Source organism: Choloepus didactylus, chromosome 6 (genome assembly GCF_015220235.1).
Source record: "Choloepus didactylus isolate mChoDid1 chromosome 6, mChoDid1.pri, whole genome shotgun sequence".
NCBI classification, from domain to species: Eukaryota; Metazoa; Chordata; class Mammalia; order Pilosa; family Megalonychidae; genus Choloepus; species Choloepus didactylus.
This window is the reverse complement of record NC_051312.1, coordinates 135,821,008-135,836,645: the sequence shown is the minus strand read 5'-3', so window position 1 is coordinate 135,836,645 and position 15,638 is coordinate 135,821,008.

Here is a 15,638-nt window from a genome sequence, read left to right as displayed (position 1 = left end):
CTTCGCCCAGAGCCTAGCACAAAACGCAGGCTGGACCTCACTTTGGAACAAGAACGATCTTTATCCTGACCACCTAGTGGATTTCGGAACAACCCTCTGCCTCCTTGCTTCAGTTGGTCCTCCCCGGGGGGCCTAGAGTTCAGAAAGCACCAAACTCAGGTCCTGCATTCCTCTGCTACGGGGAGCTTGAGGGCGGACATAAAGCCCCTTCCCCCTTTGCGCACGAAACAGGGCTTTGTGGCAGGCGGGGAGCAACCATTAAAGCTGAGCGAGCTGGGGCAGGCCCGGGAACGCCCAGACTCCACGCAGCTGGCTTCGCACGGCTCCCACGCCCGCCGCCGCCGCCGCCCAGCTTCTCCACACGGGGGCGCGCGCCCCCCTCTGCCCCCTATTTTGCATCCGTTCTTTCCACCTTCACTTCGATGGTAAGAACCACTTGTCTCGGGCTTTACAGTTTTAGGAAGCACTTTCACTTAAGCTGACTGATTTGATCTGCATCACAAACTAAGGAGGTATAGGATGCCTCTCACAGCTGTTGAGTGACTGGCTCATTCATTCATTCATTCATTCAACAAGCAGCTATTGTGTGCTAAGCTCTGAGGGTTCAATGGCTGGGGCCAGATTATGCAGGGCTTTGGACCCCAGTCTTTCTCCAGACAGAGCACCATCAAAACAATTAGGCTTCTTGTTTCTAGTTATGTTCTCAGCCTAGTCCTGCCTTTCTGAGTACACTGTGGTTACTGGATCAGTAACCAAATCTTTTCAGCTTTGTATTTATGGACGATCTCAGGTCACTTTCATATCCTTCTTTTGTGTGGGTTTTATTACCCAATTTAACTCCCAGACGGTGGAAGCTTCCTTCTGCCCCAATTACACCCCAACAACACCCCAGTCCTGGCCACTCTCACCAACCAAGAGTTGTTGAACTCTACAATTTACAAAGTAAATACCATCAGAGTAATACCATAATACTATGAATAATCATTCAGATATACGCATAAGACACAGAAGTTGAGAGAGATGACAAGCCGTACATCAGATCTCATAACTATTAAGCGGCAGATTCAGGACTCAGATTCAGCACTCATGGTCCCCAAAACCTGTGCACTTTGCAGCCCCCCTCTCAGCCTCCCCAGGAGTCAGTGGTAAACAACAAGGTGCTGCTGAGGACGCCCTTACCACTGGCCTCCGCCAGCATCTGCACAGACCACAGTCACTGTCATACCTAGGCTGTGCTGACAGATGAAGAAAAGCACAAGAGTAATCTGTGAATGGACAGTCAGTGAAGTGTTTGCACCTCACACAAGATCCAGAGTAACACTGTTTGTAGGTGAGAAGAGGGAGGGAGATGGAGGCATTTCAAATCAGAAAAAAACTCAACTGTGGCAAGAGCTTGGATATTGAAATTCATTATTATCCAGAAGACTTTGGGCTAGTCACATAGTTTTTCTGGGCCTCAGTTTCCCACTGTTTAGAAAAGGACAATGAAGTTCTGGCTTCCAGTAATGGCAAAATAGCTTTGTTAAACTAACCCCCTCCCCCTGATAATAACTATAAAATCTGGACAAAATAATTGAAAAAAGCAATGTGATTATTTGAAAAGAAAATTGAAAAAAGCAATGCATGGGAGAATGACTAAAAGCAGGCAGAATCAGAAAGGATGTCTACCCTTGAAAAAATGAACTGCGAGGGATGAGATTTGTGAATTTGCAGCTTCCTCCCTCCCCCCGAGGGCATACCCCAATACCCACGTGAATGCAGCAGTGGGATTTGCAGCCTTAATAGTTTGAGGTCAATCTAGAGCAGAGCAATGAGAAAGTTGGTAGTGGGAATCATGAAAAGGAGGGAACTGAAAAGAGGATGAGGCCCAAAATCTATATCTAAAATCTGCTCAAGTCCTTGGCCAGCTGCTACACTATTAAGCATGAGAGATCCACCATGCAGCCTGACAAAAAAAAAGCAGCAGCTGGAAGCTGAAAGAACTGAGCAAAGTTTCAGATGTTGCTCACTATCAGGGAAACAGAGTTTACAGTTTGAGTCCAGCCAAGTTAGCTTCCAGCTAAAATAAAAATTACTCGAGGAAATATAGCAGAATACAAACTCTCTACAATATATCATTCATAATGTCCAGTATCTAATCAGAAATCACTAGACATGGAAATATATAGGAAAATATGACGCATACTCAATAGAAAGTGGTCAATAGTCTCCAATCCAGAGATGATCCAGACATTGCGATTAGCAGACAAAGATTTTAAAGCAGCTATTATAAATATGTTTGAGAACTTAAAGGAAAATGTATGGATTATGAATGAACAGATGGTGGATCATAGAAGATTAAAAAAAAAACACTATAAAGGGCCAAATGGAAATTCTAGAGCTTAAAATTAGAAAACTGAAATAAAAAGTTTACTGGATGGGTTTAGCAGCAGATTGGAGATGGCAGGAAACAGAGCCAATAAATCTGTAGATAGGCCAATAAAAAAGATTTTATCTAAAGGGCTAAGAGAAAAATATTAAAGAAAAATATTAAAGAAATATGAAAGAAAAATGAGCTGTGGGGCAACATTGAGCAGTCTAACATGATTGTAACTGGAGTACCAGAAGGAAAGGAGAGAGAGAATGGGGCAGAAAGACATTTAAAGAAATAATGTCCAAACCTTCCCACAAATCTGGTGAACAACATTAATAGAGATCCAAGGAGCTCAGTGAACACAAAGCAAGACAAATACTTAGAAAATTACACCTGGGCGCATGATGATTGAACAGCTGAAATCCAAAAATAAAGAGAATACATTGAAAGCATCCAGAGAGGAATAATGATTCAAAGGATGGGCCAACTTCTCATAAGTGATGGAGGCCAGAACATAATTAAGCAGCATCCTTAAAATGCTGAAAGAAAAAAAAAAAAACAAAAACCCGTCTATCTTCAGCAAAACTATCTTCAAAAAATGAGGACAAAAACAATACATTTTAAGATTAAAAACTAAGAGAATTCATTTCCAGCACTCCTACAGTATAAGAAATGTTAAAGGAATTTTTTTCAGGCTGAAGGGAAATGACAACAGTTGGTAACTCATATTTACTGGAAAAAAAAAGATCATCAAAAAATGAGAAATACGTGGTTAAATATAAAAGACTATGCATAATTCACAATTACCAAAAGATGGAAACAACCCAAGTGTCCATCAACAAATGAATGGATAAACAAACTGTGGTGTATACATACGATGGGATATTATTATTCAGCAGTAAGAAGGAATGAAGTCCTGAAGCACGCGACAACCTGGATGAACCTTGAGGATAAAAGTGAAATAAGTCATACACAAAAGGACAAATATTTTATGATCTCACTGATATGAACTAATTATAATATGTAAACTCATAGACATAAAATATAGAATATAGGCTACCAGGATATAGAATGAGGCTAAAGAATGGGGAGTGGTTGCTTAATATGTGCAGAATGTTTAACTGGGTTAACTTAAACGTTTGGAAATGGACAGAGGTGACTGTAGCGTGTTATTGTAAGAATAATTAACAGTGCTGAATGGTATGTGAATGTGGTGGAAAGGGGAAGTTTACAGTCATGTATGTCACCAGAAGGAAAGCTGGAGGTTAAAACATGGGAATGTATAACACAGTGACTCTTGTGTCGAAAATGACTGTGATTAACTGTACAAATATAAAAAAGTTCTTTCATGAACTAAAACAAATGTATGACACTATTAGAAGGAGTTAACAATAGAGGGGTTTATGGGGAAAAATGTACCTATTGCAAACTATGGAGTATAGTTAATAGTAATATTTTAATACTCTTTCATCAACAGTAATAAATGTACTACATCAATACTATGGGCCAATAATGGGGGCAGTAAAGGGTATGAGATGATTTGGGCCTTCTTTTTTTATTTTTATTTCTTTTTTGGAGTAATGAAAATGTTCTAAAATTGATCATGGGGTTGTATGCCCAACTATGTGGTGATACTGTGAGCCAGTGATTATATACTTTGGTTTGTATGGTGTGTGAATATATCTCAGTAAAACTGCAAAAAAAAAAGGGAAAAAAAACACTAAAAAAAGACTGTATATTTTGTCTTTTCTTCTCTTAAATTCTTTAAAAGACATATGATTATTTAAAGCAAAAATTACAGCACCTATCAAGGGGCTTATTACCTCTGTGACGAAAATGGTGCGAAGTATGGGAGTTACCGTAAATGGATCTTTCTTGTTGCAAGGTTTCTATATTTTATGTGAAACAGTGCAGTATTAACTCTAAGTATATTGTGATAAGTTAAATATGCATATTATAATACCTGGAACAACACCAAAAAATACAAAGAAATATAGCTAAGAAGCCAGTAGAGAAATCAAAATAAAACTTTCAAAAACATTTGATTAATCCCAAATAAGTCAGGAAAGGAAGAACAAATGAACAAGAAAACTGATGAGATAAAGAGAAAACAAATAGGGAAGCAGCAGACCTAAATCCAGTCTTCTCAATAATTGTGTGAAATGTAAATGAATTAAACACTTTAATTAAAAGATGAAGATTGTCTGACTGGACAAAAAAGCAGGACCCAGGTATATGCTGGCAATAAGAGATGCACTTTAAATACAAAGACACAAATAGTTTTAAGGTAAAATAATGAAAAGATATGTTATTCATGATGGTTAGTTTTATGTGTCAACTTGGCTAGACTATAGTGCCCAGTTATTTAATTGAATACTAACCTGGATGTTGCTGTGAAGGTATTTTGCAGTTGTGGTTAACATATACAATCAGTTAACTGAGGGAAGGATATTATCCTTGATAAGATGGGTGGGCTTCATCCAATCAGTTGAAAGGCCTTAACAGCAAAACTGAGGCTTTCCAGAAGAAGAAGAAATTCGACATGTGGACTGCAGCTTCGGCTCCTGCTGGAGAGTTTCTGAGTTTCCAGGCTACTGACTTGTTCTATGGATATTGGACTTGCCAGTCCCCATAACTGCAAAGCCAATTCCTTGAAATAAATTATATATATGTATACGTCCTACTGGTTCTGGTTCTCAGGTAGAATACTGACTGGTACATCATTCAAAGACAATTCATAAGAAAGCTAGTGTAGCTATATTAATACAGACAAAATAGACTTTAAGACATGGAATATTACCAGAAATAAGAAGGATATTATATAATGATAAAAGGGTCAATACATTAAGAAGGCAAAATAATTGTAAATCTATACACCTCTAAATCAATACATGATCTTCAAAATACATGAAAAAGAAACTGACAGAGCTAAATAGAGAAATAGGCAAATTTACAATCCTAGTTGTAGATTTTCTCAGTAATTGATAAAGCAACTGGACAGAAATTCAGTTGGAATATAGAAGATCTGAGAGACATTATCAATTCCCTTGACCGAGTAGACATTGATAAGAGACCACACACCACACCTGCTGAATACGTATTTTCCTCCAACTGCACATGGAACATTCACCAAGATGGATCATACGCTAAGTCAAATAACAAGTCTCAATAAATTTCAAAAGAAAGAAATGTTATAGAATATGTTTTCTGACCACAATGGAAATAGATTAGAAATCAAGAAGATATTCAGAAAATTTTCAAATATATGGAAATTAAATAATACAGTTTTAAGTAACTCATGGGTCAAAGAAAAACTAAACGGGAAATTTAAAAATATTTGAACTCAATAGTAATGACAATACAATATATGAAATTTTGTAGATTCAGCTGATGCAGTACTTAGAAGTAACTTTATAGTTTTAAATAATTTTATGAGCAGAGAAGAAAGAATTAAAATTAATCATCTAAGTTCTCATCTTCAAAAGATAGAAAAACATTAGAAAGTTAAACTGGAGATAAGTAGAAGGAAGGAAATAATAAAGACAAGAGCAGAATCAATGAAGTAGAAAACAAACAATATAGAAAAACAATGAAACCAAAAGTTTTTTTTTTTTTTTAAATAATAAAATTGATAAACCTCTAGCAAGTTTTGTCAGGAAAAAGACAGAGAAAATGCCTATTATCAATATCTGGAATAATAGAGGTAATATCACCACAGATCCTATGGAACTGAAAAGATTGATAAGAGAATATTATGAACAATTATATGCCAATAAATTTGGCCACCTAGACGAAATGGACACATTTCTTGAAAAACACAACCTACCAAAACAGACACAAAATAAAATAGAAAAAATATATAGTTCTACTTCTATCTGATAAATTGAATTTGTTATACAAAACCTCTCTAGAAAGGAAATTCTAGACCCCGATGATTTCACTGGTGAGTCTATCAATCATGTGAGAAAGAAATAATACCAATACTACACAAAGTCTTCCAGAAAATGTATTAAGAAAGAACATATGTCAACTCTTTTTATGGATCCAACATACCTTGAGACCAAAATTTGACCAAAAATTCAAAGAAAAGGAAATTATAAACCAATATCTCTCATAAACATAGATACAAGAATCTTTAACAAAATATTTGCATATTGAATCCAACAATATATCAAAAGGACCATATGTCTGACTAAATGTAGTTTATCCATTTCATATTTGTAAATCAATTATTGCAATCCACCACATTTACAAAATAAAGGAGAAAAATTCATATGATTATCTCAATAAATGCACAAAAAATCATTTAACAACATTCCCCCTATTTATGAAAATAAAAGCTATCAGAAAAATAGGAAAACAAGGGGCTCTTAATCCGATAAAGGACATCTGTGAAAAACCTACAGCTAACATCATCCTTACTGGGGAAAGACTTAACAGTTTCCCCATAAGATAAAAAAAATAAAAAAGGCAAGGATGTTTACTTTCAATGCTTCTATTCAATATTGTTTTGGAGATCCTAGCCACTGCAACAAGGCAAGAAAAAGAAATAAAAGACTTAAAGATTGGAAAGGAAGATCCAAAGCAGTATGTATTCACTGACATGATATTTCATGCGGATAAAAACCTAACTAGAACTAATAAGTGAATTTAGCAAGGTTGCAGGATACAACGTCAGTATGCACAAATAAATGTATTTCTACATACTAGCAGCAAACAATTGGAAAATAAATATTTTCAACTATAATAGCATTGTAAATAACAAAATACTTAAGCATTAAAAATAACAAAAGATATGTAAGAACCATGCACTGAAAATTACAAAATATTGTTGAGTGAAATAAAAGACCTAAGTAAATGGATAGATATAGCATATTTATGAATTAGATGCTCAATATTTATAAGATGCAATTTTTTGCCAAATTAATCTATAGAGTTAATGTAATTACAATCATAATCCCAGAAAACTTTTTGGTAGCATTTTGCAGACTTATTCCAAAATTTATATGGAAGTGAAAAGACTAAAATAATTCTGAAAAAGAAAGAAAAACTGAAGAGTTTATACCAGATTATTTTAAGGTTTACTATAAAGCCACAGCAAACAAGAGAGTGTTGTATTGGCATAAAGATAGATAAATAGATCAATGAAACAGAATAGTGATTCTAGAAATAGACTTGCAGTCACACAGTTAATGGATTTTGGACAGAGGTGCCAAAGAAATTCTATGGAGAAAAGAAAATCTTTTCAACAAGTGGTGTTGAAACAACTGGATATCTTTATGGAAAAATAATGAACCTCAACCCCTGAACCTTAAAAACTATGTAAAAAATTTAATTGAAGTTAACTTAAAGATAGCAAACTGAAATGGCAAAGTTTTTTTTTAAGACAAGCACATGGGAATATCTTGGAGATCCAAAGATAAAAGAAGATGTCTTAAACAGGACCAAGAAATCAATAACTGTAAAAGAAAAAAATGATAAATTAGGGTTCACTAAAATTTAAAAACTTTGCTCATCAGCAAACCCATTGAATTCAGTCATGATGAAATAACAGGGACAAGAGTCACCCTTCCATCTTAAAAAACTAGAAAACTGGACAAAATATATAAAACTGTGTTTTTCAGATATTAGACAATAAGCAGTGTAGGATTGTGATCCTTGAGACAAGAGAAATGAGTGACGTGAGCCCCAGACTTGCTTCAGCTTAATGATTGCAGGCAGCTTCCAGACTACAGAGCAGGGAGGGAGAAGCTAAGTAGAGCCTTGTGGTCTCTTGAATTGAAGAGAAAGTGATTGGAGTTCAGGGAATCCAAGGTGCTGGAACTTGCTGGAAGGAATATTGAAGGATAGGAAGCTACACAGAAAGTTCCAGAGCTCTGAAGATCTGCAAAGGTGTCCTTTGAGTCTTTGACTGGTTGTTTATCTGCAATGCATGAGAGGAAATGACCCAAAGTTGAGGAAATTTTCATTAGAAAGGAGTGGGCAGATCAATTTCTGGAGCTCACTCAGAACTGGAATAGTCTTTTGTCCCCGCCAGCCAGAGTGTAGAGAACTTATAATACATAGGGCAAAAGATAGAATTCTCTGAAGGGTATTACCTTAGCAGTGGGGCTAAATTAATTCTAATCTAAAGGCTGCTATGGATTCACTTTAAAGCTTAAAACAGTCCTTGAAAGGATTACAAGTAACCTACATGTGTACCAGAAAAAAGCCCAATGCTACTTAAAGGAACACAACACACAGCACCCAAAGTCATGAAATTTACAATGCCTAGCACCCAAATAAAAATATTGAGGCATAAAAAGAAGTAGAGGTAAATCAATCATTAGAGAAAACAGATGTACAAAATTAGCTAATAAAAATATAAAGGAACAATTATAAATAAGCTTCATAGGTTCACAAAAGTAGATGAAAAGATGAGCATGATGAGAGAGAAATGAATAATATAAAACAACCCAAAGGGAACTTCTAGAGATTAAAAATATAATATCTGAAATAAAAAAATACATTGGATGAGAATAATAGCAGATTATTATTGGGATCAATGGGGCTTGAAGATTGAGCAATAGAAATTATCCAAAATGAATCACAGAGAGAAAAACACTGAGTAAAAAATGAACAGCGCTTTAGTGACCTGTGTAACAAAGCAAAACAGCCCGGTATTCATGTAATTGGACTATCATTAGGAGAAAGTGAGGGCACAAAACAATCATTTGAAAATTTTTACCAAATTTGATAGAAAATATAAACCCACAGATCCAAAAAACTCAATGAACCCAAGTAGAATAAAAATAAAGAAAACTATTCCAAGTCATGTTATAATCAAATTTCTGAAAACCAGTGATAAAGAGAAAACACTCAAAAGCAGGCAGAGGGGAAAAAAAACCATCATGTGTAATAATGGCAGCAGACTCCTCATTGACAATATGAAAGCCAGAATACAGTGGTGTGACATTTTTACAGTACCACAAGAAGATCAGGAAAGGAAAGGGAAAGAAAAAACAATGACCCTGCATCCTAGAATTCCATAACAAGCAAAATATCTTTCAAAAAAGGAAGATAAAATGAAGGTATTTTAAACAAACAGAGGTTGAGAGAATTCATTGCCAGGAGAATGATACAACAACAACAATAAAAAAAATTAAAGAAAAGTCTTCAGGCAGAAGGAAAGTAATACCAAACGGAAATGTAAATCTACACAAAGAAATTAATAGCATTGAAAATGATAGCTATGTGGGTAAATATAAATTTCCCCTCATTTTTAAATCTCTTTAAAAGTAAATTAAATATTAGGAGCAAAAATAATAGCAATTTATTTTGAGTTTACAATATACAGAGAAGTAAAATATATGACAACAATAGCAGAAAGCATGGGAGGCTGGAATTAAATGTATATTGTTATAAAGTTTTTGTATCTGAGGTTGGGAAACTATGGCCCATGGACTAAATCCAGCCAGTCACCGTTATTCAAAGGCCCAAGAGCTAAGAATGGATTTTATATTTTTAAATGGTTGAAAAAAATTAAAAAGATTAATAATATTTTGTGGCATGTGAAAATAACACGAAATTCAAGTTTCACAGTCCATAAATAAAGCTTTATTGGAAGACAGTCATGCTAATCCATTTATATATAGGTTCTGACTGATTTTGAGCTATAATGGTGGCGGTGAGTAGTTGTGACAAAGACTGTATGGTTACAAAGCTTAAAATATTTCTTGTCTGGTCCTTTATTAAAAACGTTTACTGACCCCTGTGAAGTAGTAAAGCCATATTTGACAGTAGATGTGATAAGCTGAAGATATGTTATTATAATCTGTAGAGCAATTACTAAAAATAAAATTGATATAGCTAAATGCCGTTAGTGGAGATAAAAAGAAATGATAAAAATACTCAGTTTCTAAGAAGAAGAAAAGGGCAAAAAAAAAAAAAAATGAACAAGGAACAAATGGGAGTGATAAAAAACAAATAGCAAGATCATAGATTTATATCCAGCAATAGTGATAATTACATTAAATGTAAGTGGTCTAAGCACTCCAATTAACTGGCAGAAATAGTCAGATTGGATAAAAAAGGAAGACTCAACTCCTTGCTGTTTACAAGAGACACACTTTAAATATAAATATATAGATATGTACTAATAAAAAGAAATCTGGAGATGATGGAAAAATTTTGGTAATGGATAGTGGTGATGGTAACACAACATTGTGAATGTAACTAACAGCACTGAATTATATATTTGAAGGTGGTTAAAAGGGGGAAATTTTAGGTTGTATGTATGTTACTAGAATAAGAAAAACACAGCACTACACAACACAAACAGGAAATCCTAATGTAGACCTTGGACTATAGTACAATTATAAAACTCTTTCATCAATTGTAACAAATGTACCACACAGATGCAAGGTGTTAATAAAAGGGGGACTACATGAGAACTGTATTTTCTTCATGATATTTCTCTAAACCTATAATAATAAAAAATAAATAAATAAATAATAAAAATAAAATAATAATGGAAAAGGGGTCAAATTATCAAAAGGACATAACAACCCTAAATATTTATACATTTAATAACAAAGTTTCCAAATAAATGAAGTAAAAAACTGATAGACCTGATAGGAGAAATAGACAAATTCACAATTACAGTTGTAGATTTCAACACTCTTATCTCAATAATTGATAGAACAAGGAGGCAGAATATCAATATGGATACAGAAGACTTAAACGACAATATCAATCCACTTGACCTAATTGATGTTTTTAGAGGATTCCACCTAACAACAGCAGAACACACATTCTTTTCAAGTGCACAGGGACAATTTACCAAAATGGACATATTCTGGGACACAAAAGAAGTCTCAGTATATTTAAGAAGTTTGAAATCATACAAAATATTTTCTCTGAACACAATGAAGTTAAGCCAAAAATCAATAACCAAAATACATCTGGAAAATCCCCACATATTTGGAAGTTAAACAACAGACTTCTAAATAAATCAAATCAAAAGGATAATTAGAAAATATTTTGAATTGAATAAAAACACACACACACAAACCATATCAAAATTTGTGGGATACAGCTAAAGCAGTACCTAGATGGAAATATATAGCATTAAGTGCTCACATTAGAAAAAATTTCTCAAATCAATCTGAGCTTTCCACCACAAGAAACTATAAAAATAAGAGAAAATTAATCCCAACAAAGCAGAATGTAGGAAATCAGAAAAATGAGAATAGAAACCAATGAAATAGAAAAAAAAAATAAAGAATCAGAGAAAAAAAAATCAAAGAAACCCAAAGCTGATTCTTTAGAAAGATTAATAAACTTGGTAAAATTCTAGTCTGATTTATCAGGAAAATCGAAGACACAAATTACCAATATCAGGAATGAAAGAGAGGATGTAACTATAGATCCTACAGACATTAAAACAAAAACCAAAACAACAAAAAAAAAGAAATTCTCCATACCAAGAATTTCAACAATTTAGATAAAATGGACATATTCTTTGAAACACAAACTACATAAGTCACTCAATAGGAAATAAATAATTTAAATATTCATATATATATTAAAGCAATTAGATTCATAGCTGAAAAACCTTCCCATACAGAAAACTCCAGGCCCAGATGGCTTCACATGTGAATCCTACCCACTGAAGTGCTAGTCAGTGTGTTACACCTGGGTCACCAGAGGAAAGAAGCTCTGGTTTGTAGTACTTGCAAATTTCCATGGTGTAAATAATCCCACCATGGCTGTCACTGATCATGGAGTTGGGAAGAGATGCACATAGAAAACCATACAGATACAGCAGTTACAAATATCCTTAAGAGTATCGATAGTAATACAATGTAATGAAACACTCAGGAGGAGATGAGTATTTATTCAGTATTTATTACCTTTCTTTTTTTTAAAAAAAAAAAACATAACTTACTTAACTTTTAATAATGTCTGGCTCACAAAATTCCTGAAAATTTAACAATAGGCACTCATGAACCAGTACAAGCCCATTCCAGTATATCAATGATTCTACTAAACAGCTAAGGGAAAAATAATACCAGTTCTTCAAAAACTGTTGCAGACACTTATTCACTGTTGGTGGGAATGTAGAATGGTGTAATCACTCTGGAAGACAGTGTGGCAGTTCCTCAGGAAGCTAAGTATAGATTTGCCATATTACCCTGCTACTCCATTACTAGGTATATACTTAGAAGAAACGAAAGTTAAGACACGAATGGACATTTGTAAACTGATGTGTATTGCAGCATTATTCACAATAGCCAAGAGATGGAAACAGACCAAATGTCCATCAACAGACAAGTGGATAAACAAGCTGTGGTATATACACATGATGGAATATTATGCAACTGTAAGACAGAATAAAGGCGAGGAACATATAATAACGTGGATGAATGTTGAAGACATTATGTTGAGTGAAGTTAGCCAGGAACAAAAGGACAAATACTGTATGGTCTCACTAATATGAACTAAAATAAAAGAGCAAACTTTGAGAGTTAAAAGGTGATAACACAGGCTACCAGGAGATAGAAAGTGGGTAGAGATTGGGCATTTGATGTTGAAGGACTACAGAATGTTCAGCAGGCTTGATTGTATAGACCCAGAAATTGATAGCATAATACTGTGTGATGGTAGTACAGTACTGTAAGTACACCGAACAAAGATGTCCAAGAGTAAAGCTGAAAGAGGTGGGGTAGGAGCATGTATGACACTTGAGGTAAAGATAGAAGATAAAGACTGGGACTGTTTAATTTAGCAAAAACTGGAGTGACCATTGATTGTGACTAAATGTACAAATATAAAACTGTTCTTGCATGTGGGAGAACAAATGAATGTCAACCATGCAGAATGTTGGAAAGGGGATGGTGGGGAAAATATAATCAAAGCAAACTGGAGTCTATGGTCAACAGTAACATTGTAATATGCTTCCATTAAATGTAACAAAGGCAATATACCAAAGCTAAATAAGTAAGAGAGGGGAGGGTAGTGGTGGTGTCTGAGCCTACGATTATATTGTATTGTATGATATTTTATTTTTCTTTTTATAATGTTTTTTATTATTCATTAAAAATAAAAACTTTTTTTCCCATAGTAATCAATATGTTCAAGTGCTGACTGTGGTGATAAATGCACAACTGTATGATGATACTGTGAAAAAAAATCCTAATGTAAACTATGGACTCTAATGAATAGTGTAATTATAATAGTATTGTTTCATTATTTGTAACAAAGTTACCACAGTAATGCAAAATGTTAAGAATAGGGAAAACTGCATGTGGCGGGGGTGGGTGGGGAAGGTATGGAAATTCTGTGTTTTCTGCATGATTTTTCTGTAAACCTATAACTTCTTTAATAAAAAAATTATTTAAAAAAAAACTGTTGCAGAAAAAAGAAAAGGAAACACTTCCAAACTTATTTAATGAGGCCAGCATTATCTGGATACTAAGAACCAGAGAAAGACATTATAAGGGGGAAAAAAGCAAAACAATAACCCACCATTCCTCAAGAATATAGTTACAGAAACTCTTAACAAAATTTTAGCAAAAAATCATCAATATATAAAATGGATCATAAATCATGACCAAATGGGATTTATCCTGGGAATTCAAGGTTGGTTTAACCTTCAAAAGTCAACTAACATAATTCACTGTATGTGGTGGGCAAAGCTGTCTGTGTCCTCATCCCTGGAACCTGTGAATATATTACCTTCCATGACAAAAGAGACTTTGCAGATGTGATTAAGTTAAGGAACTTGAGACACAGAGATTTTCCTGGTTTATCTAGATGGGCCTAATGTAATCCCAATTGGGAGGCAGGAGAGTCATATTTGGAGAGGGATTTGTGACTATGCAAGCAGCGGTCAGTGATGCGACTGCTGGCATTGAAGATGGATGGGGCCACAAGCTGAGGAATACAGGTGGCCTCTGGAGGTTAGAAGAGCCGAGGAAGTGGATTCTCCCCTAGAGCCCTGTTGACACTTTGATTTTAGCCCAGTGAAACCCCTTTTGGATTTCTGACCCCCAGAACTGGAAGATAAAAAAAACTCATGTTGTTTTAAGCCATTAATTTTGTGGTAATTTGTTACAGCACCCTAGGGAACCGAACAGGAAATGAATACACTGTACAAACACACTTAAAAGGAAAAACTGTGTGATCCTGTCAATAGATGTAGAGGAAATTTTGACAAAATTCAACCCAAATTCATGATAAAACCTTCACAGACTAGGAATGGAAGTTACACAACCTAAAAAAGAGCATCTACAAAACACCCACAGCTAACATCATACTTAGTGGTAAAAGAATGAATGTTTTTTTCCTTTCAGATCAAGAACAAGGCAAAGATGTCTGATATAACTATTTCTATTCACCTGTGTAATGGAGGCCTTGCCAGTGCAATAATGCAAGAAAAAGAAATAAAAGGCATGTTGTTTGGAAGGGAAGATCCAAAACTGTCTTTAATTACAGACAACATGATTATCTGTCTAGAAAATCTCAAGGAATCCATAAAAAAAGCTAACCTAGGAGAACCAATGCATTTAGCAAGGTTGTAGGATACAAATTTAATATACAAAAATGGTTGTATTTCTATAAACTAGAAATTAATAATTGGAAATTTAAATTAAGAAATACCTTTTACAATAGTATAAAAACACGAAATACTTAGGGACAAAATAGCAAAATTCATATGACACACAGGAAACTACAAAACACTGCTAAAAGAAATTAAAGAAGATCTAAATAAATGAAGCAATATATTGTGTTCATGGATCAGAACACCTGATGTTGTTAAGATAATCAATTCCCCTCAAAGTAATCTACAGATTTAATGTATCCCCAGTCAAAATCCCAGCAGTATTTTTGGAGAATTTCATAAGCTGATTCTAATATTCATATGGGAATGCAAAGGACTATAATAGCAAAAAAAAAAAATATGAAAAACAAAAAACAAGGTTGGAGGACTTACTACCTGATTAAATGGCTTACCATAAAGTTACAGTAATTAATTATGCATTATAATACATGTGTATTATGATTCTAAGGCTGAAATGATGATGCAATATTGAAATGCTGCCTTGACATTTTTGAACCTCACAGAGTCCCAAAGCCCTAACCATGAGTTTCCCTGCATTTGCCAGATATGCCCCCCACCTCCCCCACCCCCATCTCCCCAGGTAAGACCCTCCCTCGCCAGTTCTCCTGTTAGCAGGGCCAGCTGCACTCCAGCCAGTCCTCAACCTGTGAAATTATTCAAACAAGCCAATCACATCCTCCT